This window comes from Gossypium hirsutum, chromosome A08 (assembly GCF_007990345.1).
Source record: "Gossypium hirsutum isolate 1008001.06 chromosome A08, Gossypium_hirsutum_v2.1, whole genome shotgun sequence".
NCBI classification, from domain to species: domain Eukaryota; kingdom Viridiplantae; phylum Streptophyta; class Magnoliopsida; order Malvales; family Malvaceae; genus Gossypium; species Gossypium hirsutum.
Genome location: NC_053431.1, coordinates 99,628,518 through 99,648,548, shown reverse-complemented (window position 1 = coordinate 99,648,548; position 20,031 = coordinate 99,628,518). Strand labels below are relative to the sequence as shown.

Genomic DNA, 20,031 nt, shown 5'->3' with positions numbered 1-20,031 from the left:
ATTTTGGACCTTCCAATCTATTTTTTCTCTATCTATTCTACAACCACACGAAGATAAATAATACTGATTCGATCTTAAAATTTATTTGTGACCCACAAAGAGCCGTATGAGGTGAAAATCTCATGTACGGTTTTGGACTAGCGATGTAAACAGTGATGTTATCATTGACTATAATTATCTAACAGTTCAAGTACAGTTAATATAGTTGAGGCGCAATTAAAATATGGTTTTTGGGGATGGAATTTGTGGCGTCAGCCAATAGGGTTTATCATTTTTCTAATTTCTTCTCTAGCAAAATGTGAGAGATTACCTTTTGATTTACCAGAAGCGGAGGAATAATTAGTAGCAGGGTATCAAACCGAATATTCAGGTATCAAATTTGGTTTCTTTTACGTTGCTTCCTATCTAAATCTATTACTTCGTTGTTTGTAACAATTCTTTATTTGGGGGGTTGGAATATTTCCATTCTGTACGTATTTGTCCCTAAGCTATTTGAAATAAATAAAATAAATGGAATCATTGGAACGACAATTGGTATCTTTATTACATTAGCTAAAACTTATTTTTTTTGTTTATTTCTATCGCAACACGATGGACTTTACCTAGGTTAAGAATGGACCAATTATTAAATCTTGAGTGGAAATTTCTTTTACCCATTTCTCTCGGTAATCTATTATTAACAACTTATTTCCAACTTCTTTCATTGTAAAGAAAAAAAATGAGATTCATGACTTGGTTCAAGCAAGAGAAAGAAACAAACATAAAATTATTCATAGATATTCACGATATGTTCCCTATGGTAACTGGGTTCATGAATTATGGCCACCAAACAGTCCTAGCAGTAAGGTACATTGGTCAAGGTTTCATGATTACCTTATCCCATGCAAATCGTTTACCCGTAACTATTCAATATCCTTATGAAAAATTAATCACATTAGAGTGTTTCCGCGGACGAATCCATTTTGAATTTGATAAATGCATTGCTTGTGAAGTATGTGTTCGTGTATGCCCTATAGATCTACCCATTGTTGATTGGAAATTTGAAACAGATATTCGAAAAAAACGATTGCTTAATTACAATATTGATTTTAGAATTTGTATATTTTGTGGTAACTGGGTTGAGTACTGTCCAACAAATTGTTTATCAATGACTGAAGAATATGGACTTTCTACTTACGACCGTCACGAATTGAATTGTAATCAAATTGCTTTGGGTCGTTTACCAATGTCAGTAATTGACGATTATACAATTCGAACAATTTTGAATTCAATTCAAAGAAAAACTCAGTAAGTAAACCTCCTGTACTATTAAAGTAAAGAGAAATTTCCCATTGATTCTTTTAAGGTTCCATTTTGGTTTAAGTTAAAAGACTGTTTTGTTTGAATTAAAAAAAATATCCTATTAAAAATTAAATTGTTAAAAAATAATATCCCATAATAATATTTTAATTGTATCCAATTGTTAATTAATTAAAGTGAATGATTTTCCATTAAGAATTATGGTGGTTACTTACCTCATCACTTAACCATGTGATCAGAGATTTAATCCTTATTCATAGAAATATAGCACATTTTATGACATATTGTTTACCTCTTTAGAGAACACATTTGGTAAGGGATTAATAATTGTAGAATAATTTTTTTCCTTGAAAACTTACTACTCAAATTAATTATAAAATTCAATGAATTGAAAATTTTCTAAATAAAGATGATAACAATTTGGAAAAATGTTTACAAGTTGTTGAATTTTTGTACTCTTTGTAACATTGATTACATCCATACTGAACATGTATCTTAGTATAAGTATTCTTCAACTAAATCATATTTCAGATTAGAAAAGGAAAGTTTTAGCACAAATACAGCACAAGCTGATTGCTATTTTCAAAGTAAGTATGTCAATTTCACAAGTTCCATACCAATTCCTCTTACTTCATAAATATAGATTTAGGAGTGATAATAATTTTTATTTAATGCTTATATAATTTATTGTTCTTCTTGTTCTAATTTATGATAGGTTTATAATTGCTCTCAAGATATAATGTGTTTGCATTAAAGGTGCTCCTCACTTGTAAGCCTTAAATTAAAATTAATATTCCTCGTTTAATTCTTTCCATTTTTAGTATCATTTAATTCTTTTCTTAAAAGTTAAATTTTTGTCATATATAATTACTTAAAAAAATGAAAGTATAAGAGTAGTCACAACTCTTTAAATACGGAAGTGGAAAATGAATGACAAAAAAAAACATGATGTAACTTAGAAGTATAAAATTAAACATTTGTTCAAATGAACGTGGACTAAGTTGATTTTGTTATGTTATCTCGATTTAGGGAATTAGGTTATATTGACTATTCACCGTAAATTTTGATTTTGTATGTAGGTTAGGTTCATAGCTATGTTTTGAGTTCAGTTCAACATCCAACCGATACCCTAGACTCCTTAAAGTTTGTACTCTTTTTGGTTATGTAAATTTGGCATGTACCTAGGGTTGTCATTTTGAATTCTAGGTGGATGATGGATTTTGGAATTATGATGGCAATTTTTATGGATTGATAATATTTAGTTCTTGTTGTTGTGTATAATGATAGGTATGGACTTGTGAGTTTTGTAAGATGTTTATTGCATATATAAGTGCATGTGTGCTTGTTGAAAAATTAATATCTATAACTATGGTTTGATATGGTAACTTTGTAATGTGATATTGGATAGAATATCAAGAATGCATGGCATATTGCATAAGGTTTAATAGTTGATAATTGAATTGAATGTTATGATCATATATGTACAATGGAATTTGATGTTAATTTTAAAGGTGATTGAAGCTTGGTATTTTGATTTCATTAGGACATATTGGTTTGTGTTGTGTGATGGTGCCTTGAGGCATATTGGTTTGAAATTAGGAAAATGATATAATTTGGCATGTTATTATGCACTTTGAATAGTTTTAAATATGGGTCAAGTGTATGCTTTTGAAATACTTGGAAATTTGGTTTTGTAACTTGCATAATAAGGTACATAATGGCATACACGGGCTAACACGTGATCGTATGCTCGATATAAATTAAGAAGTTCTAGATTGGCATATCCTCAGTGAGTTATATGGTTTGGATTCACGACCGTATGACTCCAGCTTATATGGCTTTAATGAGTTATATGGTTTAGATACACGTCTGTGTGACTCCAGCTTACATGGCCTCAATTTTTCACACGGTCTAGGAACATGACCATGTAACCATGTTTTGTGATTTTTCCTAATTGTTTAAAATTTTACAATTTAATCCATTTTGTACTCAGGTTAACTTTAGAGCTTTAGTAGGCTCGATTGAGATTTGGAATTGTTTGTTAATCATTCTAAACTTGTATCATGAAATTCTTTGTTGAATTATTATTTATTAAAGTCAGAAATGTATGCGAATTGTTTGGTTAACTTTTGTAGCATCTTATATGTAACACTCTTAACCCATATCCAACGTTGGAATAATGTTACGAGGCATTACCGGAAATCACACACATTTCACATACATACATACATACATACATACATACATACATACATACATACATACATACATACATACATACATACATAATTAACATCTATTCATATCAATCATATTGTCCCTTGTAAGGTCCTACGAGACCTTAAAACATGCTTAGAAGTGGTTTGGGACTAAATCGATAACATTCACAAACTTTGGGAAACATATAAAATTTTCTTTAATTACAAGGTCACACGGCCAAGTGAACAGGCTGTGTGCCTCACACGGTTACTAGACATACCCGTGTCACAGGCCATGTGAAAACAGGGCATAGATACTAACTTGCATCACACGGTCGAGGACACGCCCGTTTGCCAGGCCGTGTGAAATCTAAATAGAGTTACTGACTTGGGTCACACGGCCGACCTCACGCCCATGTGCCAGCCCGTGAGCCACACACGGCCAGTAAACACGCCCGTGTGTCTAGGCCATGTCAAAACTGTAAGGTATACTAACTTTAATTTGAAGGGTACCCCAAGGGACACACGGCCGTGTAACATGACCGTGTGTCATACACGACAGAGGCACACGCCTGTGCCTTTGCCCGTGTGGACAAAAATAGGCTATCTGCAAAGCCAATTTGCCACCCTAACCACAACCATACATAGCAACTAGATAACACCATTTCAATACATCTTTAAGTGACCAAAAACCTACCAATTCATACACATATCATGCCATCTATTCACAATCATTTCCACTACTCAATTCCACAACCAAAACATACCATTTCACTATACCAAAAACATCAAACATACATAACTACTAAATGCATTTATCCATCAACTTATTACCTATTTCATACTTCAACATATACCATATGGTCATTTCAAATCAAACCACAATATGCTAGCTTCCAAGCATAAGCATATCAATTAACATTTAATCAAAATAATTAACACATAATCACACCAAATAAGCCAACATATAAGGCATTATATACATCATATAATTAACTTATCAAACACATAACTTAAGCCAACTTAAATGGCCAAATTCACACCAACATTTACAAGCCAAATCACATGGCTAAAATCAAAACTCAAAACATATCAAGATGACTCTAGCCTGTACATGCCATACACCATATATACAAAGCTTCCAAAAATACCAACGAGTTGATCGATAGTGAGATGACTTTTCCCAATGATCCCAGAGTCCGAGCTAGCTTCGATGATTTATAAAAACATGGAAAGAACACACAAAGTAAGCTTTTAAAGCTTAGTAAGCCATACACAAATAAATCATCTTATGAATCAATATCATTACCATCAATTAAACAATATATGAATAAGCACAATTAAATACACATTCAAGATCACAAACCTTTTTATTAATCAATTTATACTTCTTAAACATACCAATTCATCAATTACCTTATCTTCTTAAAGATCATATGAATTTCGTACATACCTGAATCACTTAGCTCATTCACATATTCTTTCCCGACTTAACTTTTACCATTGAATTGTTTGGAATCGTTAAGGATACCCAGAAATCACATAAGCTCGTACAATGCCATATCCCAAATATGGTCTTACATGTTATCACATATCGATGCCACTGTCCCAGACAGTGTCTTACACGAAATCAATTAATGATGCCAATGTCCCAGACATGGTCTTACACATAATTTCAATACAATGCATGGTCTTACGTGTAATCACATATCGATAACCTAATGTCATGACATCTGTATCCTATACTATTTCTAAGGCTCGTACGAGACTTTCGGATGTCGAAACTCTGTCGATTCTTGCTCGTAAGTGCTCATTCAACATTTATAACAATTCAATGTCAAGTAAACACATATAATTCAATTTAAAAGCATTCATTTGTATATGAACTTACCTCATAGTCAGAATAAACGGATGGGTCAACTATTCGATAACTTTCATTTTCTCCCGATCTAAATCCGATTTCTTTCGTTCTTGATCTATATACATTCAAAATTAACCTTTTTATTCATAAACACATTCAATTTCATCTCAAACACATATTTGGGCATTTTTTCACTTAAGCCCCTAAAATTACACGTTTATTCAATTTAGTCACTATTTTATAAATACATAAAATTCACAAAATTTGACAAAACTCATGCTTAGCCGAATTCTCTATAGGTCCCTAGCAGCCCATAATATTCATTTATTTTACAATTTAGCCCCTCAATTTACACTTTTCACAATTTAATCCTATTTAAGCATTTTCACTAAAAATCACTTTATAAAATATAGATATCTATCATCAAGCTTTAATAATTCATCATCAAATATTCAAGAACACATAAATTCATCAAAGAAAACTGTCAAAATCATCAAAAATTTCAAAAATTGAGGCATGGGCTAGCTAGTACTCAAAGCAACGATCACAAAAACGTAGAAATCATCAAAAATCAAGCTCAAATTATACCTTAATCAAGCTAGATTAGAGACGAACCCTAAATGCTCTCCAAATATTTATTTTCTTTGTATATTAGGCCAAGAAGAAAGAAAATAAGCCAAATTTTGGCTTTTGTTTTAATTAAATTAACTTTAATAACTAAATTACTATTTTACCCTTAATTAAAAATTAACTAAACATTTAATGGTTCGCCAGTTATGTCAAGTTCCACTAATCATGGTCTAATTACAACTTAAGAACCTTTCATTTAATAAGCCATGACAATTAAACACTTTTAACAAGTGGAATGCAACTTTTGCATTTTACGCGATTTAGTCATTTTTCTCAAATTGAGGTATTAAACGATAAAATTATCTTATGAAATTTTCACACATATATATTCACATGCTGTAAATACCAAAAATAATATTAAAATAAATTTTTAACCTCAGATTTGTGGTTTCGAAACCATTATTCTGATTTAGCTAAAATCAGGCTGTTACATTATAGCTCGGGTTTGGCGACCAAACCGGGTAAGGGGTGTTACACAGTCGAAATTAATCCAGGTAGACAAGAAGAAGATTAACTCACATCAATATTCCTAAATAACTTCAAAGTTTAGGTTTTATCGCATTATCTATTAATTAACTAGTTATTACCTTTTAGCCTCTAACTAATTAACTAATCGACCAATACTTATCTTTCGACCTCACTTTTTTTATCGAGATAAATTATGATTTACACTATAAACTTATCTTTCAATCTCATTTATCCTAAATTACTTCCTAGTGTTGTTAATCCTAGGGTTTAATCGTACATAACTTAAGCCAACTAACTCAGAAACAAATCCTAATTCATTCGTTAAATATTCCCATATTTGATCGTCAATCTCCCCTAGGAAATTAGTCACTCATGGATTTAGATGAAATTTTCCCCAATGTCATTTTTAACATGCAAGGTAAAGAATTAAATAGAAAAAGGGAATAACAAAATTGATTCGTTTCGATATCAATTTACATGTGAAATCTGAAATTCCTTTGATAGTTATGAAGATAATCTCGAATGCAATTAAAAACTGAAAAGAAATTAATATAAACTAATTAAATAAAAGCTTGAATTCAAATTGAATCCAAGTTAAAACAAAGGAAAAAAAATTATGTTCTGCAACTAAAGGACTAAATTGAAAGAAAACTAAAACTAAAATAAAATCCTAAAACTAATCTAAATGGCTCACTTGGCCAAGCCCCCTAAATTGAGGCTAAATACACACTTAAAATTCCAGTTTGTCACTCCGGTGTTGCGACATTGCCTTTCAAGGGAAATTTATTTGGCTTTAAAGTCAAGTGTTGCAAGAACACATGCCAGTGTCGAGACGCTGCCATCATCCTTTGTGTTCTTAGCCTGAAAATAATGTCCTGCACACTCAATTGACTTTTTAGTTCATCCTTAGGCCCGTATTAGCCCATTAGGTCATCACATTGCTAAAATTTGCGTAAAAACACTTATTTTACTAAAATTGAATATAAACTAATAAAAACTAAAAATGTAATAAAATCATATAAAATAGCTAGAGAACAAGCTCGTTAAGTTCTAAAAAAACTCTAATTTGCCAGAATGAATTATGGTAGATCAACTCCTATGGCTCATAAAGCGACTCCTCTTCTAGTTGTTGAAAATTCATTATGTCCATATAGAGCTTCATCATTTTTCTAGGGGGAAGTGCTTAGCCAAGAAGTTGCTTGTGAGCTCGTCCCACGTACTGATTGAATCTACCAGTTGTGAATCTAACCATATAAATGCATCGTCAATAAGAGAGAAAGGGAATAATCGAAGATGAATAGCGTCATATGATACTCCATTGTACTTAACGGTATCATAAATAGTTAAGAATCACTTGAGATGCTAGTTAGGATCCTAATTCTTGATCCCCGAAATTAGAGATTCGCTTGTTTACCTTATGTCAAATGTAGTATCTATTTCACTCTATTTTTATACTTAAGGAGTTTGTTTTCTAACACTTCTATAATTAAGTATTGCATTTTAAGTATTAGTTGGTTAGGAGTTAAATAGTAATAAAATAAGCATTTTTACACATTTTCTTCTATTTCGATGACCCATAAGGTTGACTTGGGCCTCGTGAGTGACTAATGCGCTATTTAAGTGTGTAGGATGACAATTTAGGTCCAAGAATACAAGGGATGATGTTCGGGTTGTGAGATAAGGGAACTCAATAGCACAATGAAGCTGCCAAGGCCAGGAAAGCACTTGACGTTGTGAGGAGGAGCTTCCTCTTGTTATAACGATGCGATGAATATGGGAAGGATATCACGGTATTGACATCGTGACGAGGAGTTTCCTCTCTTATGACGATGTGACGATGGCAAGCCAAAATATGTTGATTCTTTGGACAACAATTTGGGTATATTTCAATATTGGGACCCTAACCTTTATCAAAATATTGTATTAATTAGTATTTAAGTGTATCTAGGGTTGAGTGGTCACCAAGTAGCTCGTTGCCTATATAAGCAACCTTAGGGTCACTTGATTTGGTGTATAGAAGTAGACAGAAAAATTTTTCCGATTCAGTTTTTAGTTTCCTTTTCTTTTCATGTTCGTTTAGTCGAAAATTTTCTATTTCATTGTGAAGACAATCGCGAGCGGAGATTGCTCTGGATCTGCACTTCAACATATATTCATTAGTATTCTCTTATCTCTTTTCTTCTATTCTTTTACTTATATTCCGTTGATTTGGCTGATTACTCATTGTATGAATATTAAAATAAACTATTATGTTTGTTTTATATCTCTCATGATTCAATTAATAAACTAATTTAGTTCTTAAGTGATTATTTATCTGAAATTGGTTGTTTATTCGAGAGTAATTAGTATATTATGGAGTGAAGCCTTTAATAGAAGATCTAGACATGTGAGACTGCAAAGGTATCCTGTAGTATATAACTTGTAACACCCTCCACCTGACCCGATCATCTGAATCCGAGTATTGGGTGTTACTTCCTAAGATAAATGTAATCTATACTTTCTCTCGACTAACCTATGTAACTATTCTAATGATGGCTTAAAAAATTTCTTTAACTCTTGTTCTAAATTACCTCAAGCATTTCATTAAGAATATCTTTACATACAATATATGTTTCAGATTTACATTCTTAATCAATAAACTACAATACTCATTGAATACGTCTTGTTTTTACTAAAGATATAAATGTTTTCACCTTTGAAGTCTTAATCAATAATCGACTTGTACTTTTATAGCCTTTCTTTGTGAAGACTATGGCTTCTTATCCCATTCTTTAAGTAGGCTTCTCCCTCGTAAACTTCTCTTCTCTGTATGCACATCAGCACAAACCGCTACTCTACTAGTGTAGCCCTGGCATCGTCCCTCCGCATGATATTCTTTGCAACTTGAAACAGGAAATAACTTATGTAAGGTCTTGAGAAAATAGTAAATCTCTATCACCTATTTCATTAAGTCGTAGTGTATTAAACACTTTGTGTATTCTTTGGCTTATGCCCTTATGGTGCAGTTCATATGAAATTGACTAAAACTTCCTTAAGAGCGTACTACATGCGTCATTCATCACTTTTGCATCTTCTAATCCATATCGGGTTTTTACTTTTCTTGTGGTCACCACATATTTCATTTTGGCATTTTTCACGTTACTGACCATTTTACCTTTTCCTTTATACAGAGTCTACCTCATCTTTAACATTCAGAATCATTCTGACATAGTTCATTAGATTCTTTATTTTCCCTATATCATCACTTCATTTTTTTTCTTAACACTTGCCATCTTTCTGATACCATATATTTACTTTTCCTTAAGAGAGTCATTTACCCAGACTTCATTGTGTTTGTATTTCGTTAACAGAGTTCACCACAAAGATTTCCTTTACTGAATGACCATGAAGTCTTGCTCTTCTTTTGAGGTAACTATATAATTCTCTCTATTACCATAGATGATCATAGAGGTTTCACTGTAACTATAGATAGCCATGAAGGCATCCACATAACTTTAGGTAGCCGCATAGGTGCCTCCTCACATTAGATAGCTACAAGGGCATCCAAACACATACATAAGATAACCATAGAGGCGTCAATATAGTTAGGTGGCCACAAAGGTGTCCACCTTGAAAAACTCCACCATGAGGGTGCATTTAAGAGATAAAGCCTCGAAGGCTTTCATAGGATAGAATTAGCCACAAAAGCATCCATTTTAACATACTTCGTTAGAAAGGTGTATACACAGAATTGACAACTAAGGCTCCATAAAACAGATATCACTATAAAGGCTCACGTATAACAGAGAATAGCCACAGAGGCTTCCACTTATCAGAGAATAGCATCAAAAGCTTCCATATATATGAGAACAGCCATAAAGGCTTTAAAATTTTGATAAATGGTATTTTTGATGATAGGGATTTGCCTAAACTCAACATCTTGAGGTTTACCCCTCATCATCTGGTACTTGCTCAACTGTCTTTTATCTTTTTTCAACATTACGCGATTTTCCCAGACTAGGTCTTACACTATGTGGTCTTCTTATCCCCATATGATGCCATAGTCTCAAGCTAGGTCTTACACTATATGGTCTTCTTGTCATGGCCATGGACTTCCATATCAGAATTTGTGTTTACTGTCCTGACAGACTCACACGCAAGCAGACTCAACATGCAGACTTATGCGACTCATGTAACTTATGCATAGACTCTTTATGAGACTCATACTTAACAGACTTACTCTTTCATATTTCTTCACACTGATGCATTTACATTTTCAGATATGTAACTCATGTACTTGAACTTCATACAGAGACTTGTTCATGATAGAATCATACTTTCAGACGTATTCATGCATGTATATACTTTCTTCAGAATAGAAACATATTATCAAACTTATTCTTTCTTCATAACAGAGACATATCATCTTTAAGCATCACACTTGCATATTTTAAGTTTCCATTTCATAGGTTAGCCTTTCTAAACAATCAAGACTATCATGCAAACATTCCAGTAAGAGTCATTTTAAAGACTCATCTGTTAGCCTTAAATGTAGCTTAAACTTCAAATTTAAGCTTTCTTTGTAATATCCTCAGCTTGACTCTAGATCCTTTGGCTAGTTAGATGCTACAACCTCATTTTCCCTTGACAGACAGAAACATTTCATTAGAACTCATTCAGGCAACCTTTATCATCACTTTTAACTCAAACGTAGCTTCATTTCTTCATACATACTTACAGATCTGTGTTTTCAACAAGAAAAATTGGGGGACTTACCTTAATAGGAGGTAGACTTCTCAATAAAACCAGAGCTTTCAGACTTAGCTTCCAGAGAGAGATGTTTCTCTCCACCTTAACCCTCAGATTTAAAGAGGAAGGCAACTTTCCTTTAACTTAACTTGAGTACTCTTTAACTTAACCCAATCTTCTTTGGAACTAGGTAAACGTCAAATCAGAACTGAGCTGTTTTTTCCCATTGTCTACCACTTTTTAGAAAGTGCTTAGCTATCTCATTAGCCTTCAACTTTTCTAGTTCTCATTTAGTTAGTTCTAAACTAGCTATCTCTTACATTGACTGGCACGGGACCATATTAGTTACATTTATGCTATATCAGGGGCATATACCCATTCCTTTAGTTCATGTCTTTGATGGTTACTAGTCAGATTTCACTTATCATTGTAATTTGACTGAGAATTCATGTCCACTAATTTATATTGAAGTTTGCCCAATCTTATACGCTTAAAAGAGTGCATTTGGGTGTTTACCATCTGACCAATCATATTTCATCTCCTTTTTATTATGATTCCTTAACCTTTCCTATTATAGAGGTCCTTACAGACAAAACACTCTTGGTTCGCCTATGCTAAACACCAAGACGAACTCTTGGACAAACACTACTTCGCCAATCAGACTTACTTATAACCATGCGCCTTATCACATATATTTACTTACATGTTACTCTTTCTTAATCCATTACACTTATACACTATTCCTACTAGTGTTCCTTTCCTTTAGTTTAGAGTCCGTCAGACTAGGCGCTCTTAGAAAATTACTTAATCAAATCCCACGTTAGGCACCATAACTAATTCTCTAAGCCTTATATACGTACTTAGAACTTAATCTTTATGCCTTGCTTGTATGAACATCGTTATGTCACTAGAACTTTGTCGAGTAGGGTGTTACATAACTTGTACCAAGCAGGGAGCTCGGGAGGGCATCTGTATGCCTAGGAAGAAACCAGAATGGTGACTTAGGTGGTAATCCTTAGTGAAGATGAGACCAGAAGGGTATTCTTGACTAATGGTGATAAATAACTCGATCTAGGATAATTAATTAGATAATTAGGGATTTAATCGGTCATAGGCTAGAGGCTTACATTGTCCACACTAGGAATAGAAAGGTCCATTAGGTTGATTTTAGGTTAATTAATTTCATTAGTTTAATTAAAATTTTTATTTAGATTAACACTACTAATTCGTTACTCGATTAGATTGGTAATTACTTTCTGTAATTGATTTAATAATAATTTCTCCAATTTGCAATCCATTCGGTACAATCCTCGGAATACTTACCAGTGTTCCGTTGTAACACTTCTATATTACAATTTGACTTGTACGCTTGTGGACAATGAGATTAAATTATATACATTTTTGGTGTGATATTTATACTATAAACGATAACAAGTTTATAGGTGGTCACTTTTATCACCTGGATTATCATTGATTTGGTTTTGAGTTTGTTCGCATTAATCACGGACGATTAATGCTTCCCCGAACAGCCTCTAATTTTGGCATAACATAGTCATGCAAGGTTCTTTATTCCATCAGTGGTTGTTGTGGTTGTTTTCTTTCTACTCCTTGGTCTTCCAACAACTGGTCTCTTTGTGGAGGTTGGGCATCCCTCAGATGTTCAGCCCTTCTCACATGTGTAATGATACGTTTCAGTTTTGGCTTGAATAGTAAGACACTATTACCGGTTTGAGTCATACACCATCTCTTACAAACTCATGAAAATAAACAAATTACAGAACTTCCAAATAAAAAAAGAAATAAGAAGAAGTTGTATCTATAAATTAAACTATTGTCACTTATCTCGTATAAAACATGCAACTAAACTAAAAGAAATTACTTAATCTTGCACCAACCACCTTGGTAAAGACGCCAACAACTTGACTGCTATCAGTGTGCACATAAAGAAAAAAATTTTATAAAGCAATTTAAAAGTACAGTTTTTAACTGTAACCGTACAATGTCAGTTATAATATTAATAGTTCTGATGGAACACGAAGTATTCAAAGGGGTCTAACCTGAAGGGGGAGGTAGTTGAGCAATTCCTAGCTACAAGCATGCAAAAGAAGTAGTCTAAACAACTAATCACTAAAAGCTATATTACGGGAAATCATAAAATGATGAGTGAATAACCTAAAATATTGATTAACTACCTGAAGGACTAAATCATAAAAAGTACAAAGTTATGAAATTCACGAATAATTAACAAACGGTGGTTCATTGACTTTGATGTGGTTCCATAACCATTTAATTGAGGTTCTAAATTGCTTAAAATCCTAAAGCGATTTTGTTTTACCTTTTAGTCTCAACATTAGCAAATTAGGCAAATTGGTTCGGTTTATCTCTCGATCTCACCAGCTAACCTGGGATTGAAGAATTGGTGCTCAACAAGATTACCTCTTGGTCTCACTTGCCTAAAGCTTCCCTCTTAGGGCGTAAATCCTAAGTTTTTGTGTTCATTTAATTTGTCCAATTTGTTTCAATTTAGTCCCTTAACCAAAAATTAGCTTACCCACATCTCCATCAACCAATTCCCTTAAAAGTTTAGTTACTTATGTTAAAAACTAAACTAATAAACATAAAAATAACAACCATGGAAACTATTAAAGAAAAGCTCAAGAAAAATATGAAAGTTGGGATTTTCAATGAAGAAAACTAAAAAACAAAGTAAAGATGAACATCTAATAGCAAAACAAGAAGCAAGAAACATTAAAAGTACAAACTTTAACAACTCAAACTAAAGAAAACTGATAATACATTAAGCAAAGATGAAAATGTCATTAGAACTGAAGGAAATGTGCTAAAAGTGCAATTTAACCCTAGTTATAGTGTTAACAAACTTAACTACCACTAAAGAACAATAAGAACAACAATAAAGTGCAGGAAAAATAAACACTACACTAATGATGAAGATGAAAAAAGAAACCCTAGAAAATGAAGAAGAAAATCCTAAGAGAAAACTAAAAGAAACTAAAGCAAAAACTAAAACTCATGTGGCCTACTCTCTCCTTAACCAATTTTGGCTGATTTAGTTGCAATTTCTGACCTAATTTGTTACCAAGATGCCCTTGAACGAGCCTTCATTGATTGGTGCTTGTTTCGCAATGAAATGTGCATGTATACACAATCGTTATCAAGTAATAAGTGAGTAAAAAAGTATCGTTCCCACAGGGGCTGTATTGATAATCAATAGATAGAAAATTAATATTTAAAAAGTTGGTAAGAAGATAAAATACTTGGAAAGTGATGAATGTTCTAATTAACCTAAATTAATGATTAATATGCAAATGTAAATAAAAAATGCAATAAAATGTTTAAGTAACAATTCATAAGATCTAATAACAATAACATGAATGAGTTAGAACAATTACAACTCTTGACTTAATTCATTCGTAATTATGCTTAATAAATGTTTCGAGAAAAAAATCCATAGCAACTCGATTATCTATTACCTTGAAATCTAAAATTTATAAGCTTCTGTTGAAGTCTTTTGATAGTCACTTATAAAAACATACATATGTCTATGTCATAATTTAACCAAGGATTGCAATTTTAACCACCATTTCTTAGAATTTATGCAAAGTAAAAAGGATGTTCCTATATGAAACAATTTAATCACATAAATCTAAAAGTTATGCAAGGTGATAGGGTTCTTTCGAATTATCACAAACTTTAACCTATTTCTATTGAATATAGATTAAACATGCACTTCCAAATATTGTGTCCATTAATCACCATCTAGTTTTGATTAAGCAATTAATTCTAATGCAGTCAAGCATATTTTAATGTATGAAAAACATAAATGATTTTATTTGGAAGCATAAATAATTGGGGCACAAAACATTATAAACATAAATTGAACTCATTAAATCAAGAACTTGCAATCATTCTAGTAGAAACAAATTAAGTCATTATCATTAAATAAAAAGCAATCAAATAATTTGCAATTTTTTTTTAAAATTAGAACAAGTAAATGAGAAAGGAAGAGAAAACTCTAAGACGATTTCGGTGATTCTCCTAAAATTGTCCGTGGTGGTTTCCTCCTAATTTTATCGTTGCTTCAATGCAAACTACTTATCTGATTGATGGGCGTCGAAACCACCAAATACAATTTTCCTGTGATCTAAGTTAATTAAATAGTAATATAGAGTAGTAGGGAAAATCTCAAAGGGATTGGGTTTCCTAATTTTCCTGTTTACGTGACCATAAGTCTAAGTCTAGGTAGCTGTCATGCCTATGACCTATGCGTGCAGAGCTTTAAAATAAATAAAAAGGGGGTACTTAGTTGATAAAGAAAATAAGATAAATATATAAAATAAAATAATAATAGAATTATGATTGCAAAATAAAATTAAGGAAATTAAATTAAATTGGTGAATAAAATATATTAATGCTTAGCCTTAGCGTCGGTACACTCCGAAATTGAATAGATCCTTGAAAGTAAATTTTTTTTCTAAACGATAAGCTGGTTATAATGATCAATGATGCCCCAACTGCCAACTTTTCCTTATGTAGTTGGTTCTGGTATGACCTACAAACTAACCCTTACTAATTATCTAACCACGTAATACGTGTTTGCAATTTAAAATCTTGGTGGCCTTTCGATCTAGAAAAACCTAGCTCGTATTAACGGCCTCAACCGTGTAGGTCATTTAAATTTGATCACTCTCTCCCTTGACAGAATCCAGCTAGCTTTTTCCAATTGAACACACCAATTTCTTCGTGGGAATTCAAACTTAACGACCGATTGCCTTGTTTTCCCAACTGTATGCCAATACAACTCCCACGCAACTTACACTTTGATTTGAAATTGTATCAACTTTAAGGGATGATTGTGACTACCCCATATACCGAAGAGATAGCAAATATAGTCTTGAAAGGTCTTTTTTAATGTGGGTTCATATCTCACGATTTTTTTGTCGAAATGATAATCGAGCTAAAGCTAAAAGGAAATTAGTTGAGCATGAAATTAATCATGCTTTGTTGATTTATGGGAAGGAATTTAATGGTAATGATGAATAGTGGAAAGGAGGAAGGACTTTGGAAGCAATTGAACCAAAAATGTTAAAAAACAAGGAAAAGAAAGTGAAATGGCAGAATGCTCGCAAACTTTGCTAAAGACGCAGGAAAGAGATGAGAGAAAACAAACTATATTTTATTCAATCTCAAGTGTATTTTCCAAAGCCACCATACATGGTGTTTATATACATTTCATATGCTAATTTTAACATGATTCATCCAACAACCAACCATATAAAATCAAAATTTTTCTAATCTAGCTTTTACAAAGTCAAATAGAAAACCTGATCAGCTATAAATTTCTTAAAATTTTCAATTTGACCCCATTTTATTGCTTGTTCTCCAATTTAGCCTGCATTGTGTTAATGTAACAGTCTGGTTTAGACCCTAGTCAGAATAGTAGTTTTGGGACCACAAATTTGAGTAAAAAATATTTTAATATTATTTTCCGTGTTTATTATATGTGAATTGACATGTGTGAAAGTTTTGTATGAAAATTTGATCAATTGTGTGCTCAATTTGATAAAAAGACCTAATCACGTAAAATGTAAAAGTTTCCTGCTATTTGTTAAAGTGCCTATTTGATGTATCTCTTTAAATGTGAGGTCCTTATTTGTAAATGGACCATTGATATATTAAATGGACATTTTTGGACAACCATTACATGTTTAAATGTTTATTATATTAAGGCTAAAATGGTAAAAGATGAATTGATGTTATTAGTTAAAGAAAACATGATATTTGCTTCATATTCTCATCATTTGGCCGATTATATCAAAGAGAAAGAAAAGACAAAAGCTTGCTAGGGTTCGACACTATTAAGCTTTGAATTAGGTATGTTTTTGTTTCGGTTTTTGATAATTTCTATGTTTTTGTAATCGTTGCTCTGTATACCATCAAGCCCATGTCTCAATTTCTGATTTTGTTGATGATTTTGGGTTGAGCCATTGATGAAATTATGAGCTTTGTGAAGTTAGTTTTTGGTAAATGAAAGATATGTTTTGGGTTAACATATTTTGTATTTGATTTCTGATGAATTTGAGTAATTTGGACTAAATTATGAAATTTGTAAATTGAGGGACTAAAATGTGAAATAAATGAAATATGAGGGCTTGTATGAACTATAGGAATATTCGGCCAAGCATATGTCTAAAGAAATTTTGTGTATTTTGTGATTTTATGAATTAGGGACTAAATTGTTAAAATGTGAAAATATGAGGGCTAATTTGTAAAATGCCCTAAATGCGTGTTTTTGGATTAATTTGAAAGAATGTGAGTTTTAATAAGTTAAATTTTAATTTATATAGATCAAGAATTAAAGAAAATGAAATTAGATCGGGGAAAGTCGAAAGTCGTCAAGTAGCCGATTCCGTCTATCTGAATCCGTACGAGGTAAGTCTATGTAATACCCCTTACCCGTACCCGAGGCTGGGATAAGGTACGAGGCGTTACCGGACAAACATACAAACATTAAACTAAAATACGGGCCATAAAATTTCATTCATATTTCAAAACGTTCATTCACTTACACATAGTCCCTTATTTGAGTCTACGAAGCCCAAAACATACTTTAGAAAGGGTTCGGGACTAAACCGAGAACTTACGAAAATCTTGGAAATTTCATGCTTTAAGGCTCCACACGCCTGTGTCCCAAAGTCGTGTTCCATACATGGCTGAGACACATGGTCGTGTCTCTGCCTGTGTGGAATATACCTAGGCTATTTTCCAAGCTTTGGTCAACCTTAATCTCTTACACACTTATACAAAATCAAAAGCATATAACATGGTATTTATTTAATGATTAAATATTCTCAATTAAACCACAAACATAGCATTTGTATGTCATCGTACATGTGTCTCTCATACTCATTTTACCTTGTTTGTTATAGTACCACTTATACATTTATACCAAGATTATCATCTTACAAAATATCTTCAGCTTAATCATCAAGCATTCATATTTAAAACTAGATCATATCTTTATAAAATACCATAATTCAGATACGCAAAATAACATGTTTGCCTGAAACATTTCAATTCAACTCCATACCCAACAAGCATTACATTGAGACTAGTCATATATATATATACATGTCATGATACATAACATTCTCTTTCTGTTTTCTTATAAACACATATCATTTATTTCATTATATCAATATTTCATATACCATAGTTTCCCTGTATTCCACATATATTTATTTTCTTCCTCCTCCTCTCCATTCCACATCCTTAATGTATATAGCATTCTTGTAAGTACGATTTCACAATTTACTAATAAATGCTCACATCAAATTGTCTACATGAGTCATAGTCACTTACTTATTTATAATGCGAGCTACAGAGATCCAAATTAAGATCCGTAAATTTCCTCTAAAACTAGACTCACACATCTTTCCATCATAAAATTTTCATAATTTTTGGTTTAGCCAATTAGTACAGTTTATTCATGAAAATTTCCCCTATTCACTTTCTGATAGTTCTGACCTCTCTTCACTAAAAATTAATTATCTCACAGTACAGAACTCGGATAATGTTATTGTTGATTTATCTTGAAAATAGACTCATTAGGGATTTTAAAAATATAATTTTAAGCCTCTAATTATTTTTATCCAAAATTTTGTGATTTTCCAAAGTCAGAACAGGGGATCACGTAATCATTTTGAACCAGTCTCACAAAAACATAAATATATCAAAATATAGAACTCCTTTTCTTGTATGTTTCTTTTATATGAAATAGACTCATTAAGCTTTAATTTGATATCTCATTCAGTCTCTGATTCAATTTATAATATTTTTGGTGATTTTTCAAAATTACGTCACTGTTACTGTCCAAAACAGTTTTATTGCTAATTCATCTTTCACACTTTCTTTGTATTAACCTCATTTTAACATACATATCACAAATCATTTTCACCACATTTCATACATCACAAGTATAGGCTCATGATCACAAGGTCACCATAAAATCATCCTCATGTATAACTTACTTGTTTATAACCTTACCACATCCCGGTCACTTAATGTACACATCATTCACATAACCAAGTTCCTGTACTTATTCATCACAAAACTCACAAAGCAATACATAGAGAGTCTCCCGTTGAACACTTCGGATCAATCCTCGATACTTGGTGGTTTCAGTACATAGCTCCACCCATCATATAGTTCAGCTCTCTTGTACACATCGTGAACACTCAGTACCACCCATGTGACCTAGCTAATTTATCTCGTAGCTCTCTTGTCTACATGGTGTCCTTCACCTGGAACCACGCATGCGACCTAACTACATATATCCCGTAGCTCTCTTGCCTACCTGGTGTACACATAGTATCACCCATGCGACCTACCTACATCATAATTTCTTGTAGCTCTCTTGTACACATGATGTGCACTCAGCACCATACATGTGACCTAGCTACATACTATCTGTATCATCCAATCTTTCTGAAGGTTCAACTGGGATTTCTCTCTCTTTTCCAACAACTTCACCAATCAAGTAATTATCCACAAACATATTTCCAATATTATTATAAAATATCATAATACAAGTAATATTGACGTATTACTTACATATAAACTTACATCTCATTTAATATCAAGGCAATAACATTAAATTACACATTGCCTTATTAAAAATCATATGAACTTACAATTTCCCATAATATCCATAATCATAGAAATCACATTTATGTATGATAATTCAATGCACTTCATGTACCATAGACATATTTTTAAATCAATTCATAAACTTGGCACCATAATCATTTAATTTAATATAATTCAATT

The 20,031-nt window shown here is 32.3% G+C and overlaps 1 pseudogene; it reads left to right on the top strand.

Annotated features, from left to right (window-relative positions):
- Positions 1–20,031, top strand: part of LOC107933869 (uncharacterized) — a 94,215-nt pseudogene that overhangs the window by 2,419 nt on the left and 71,765 nt on the right.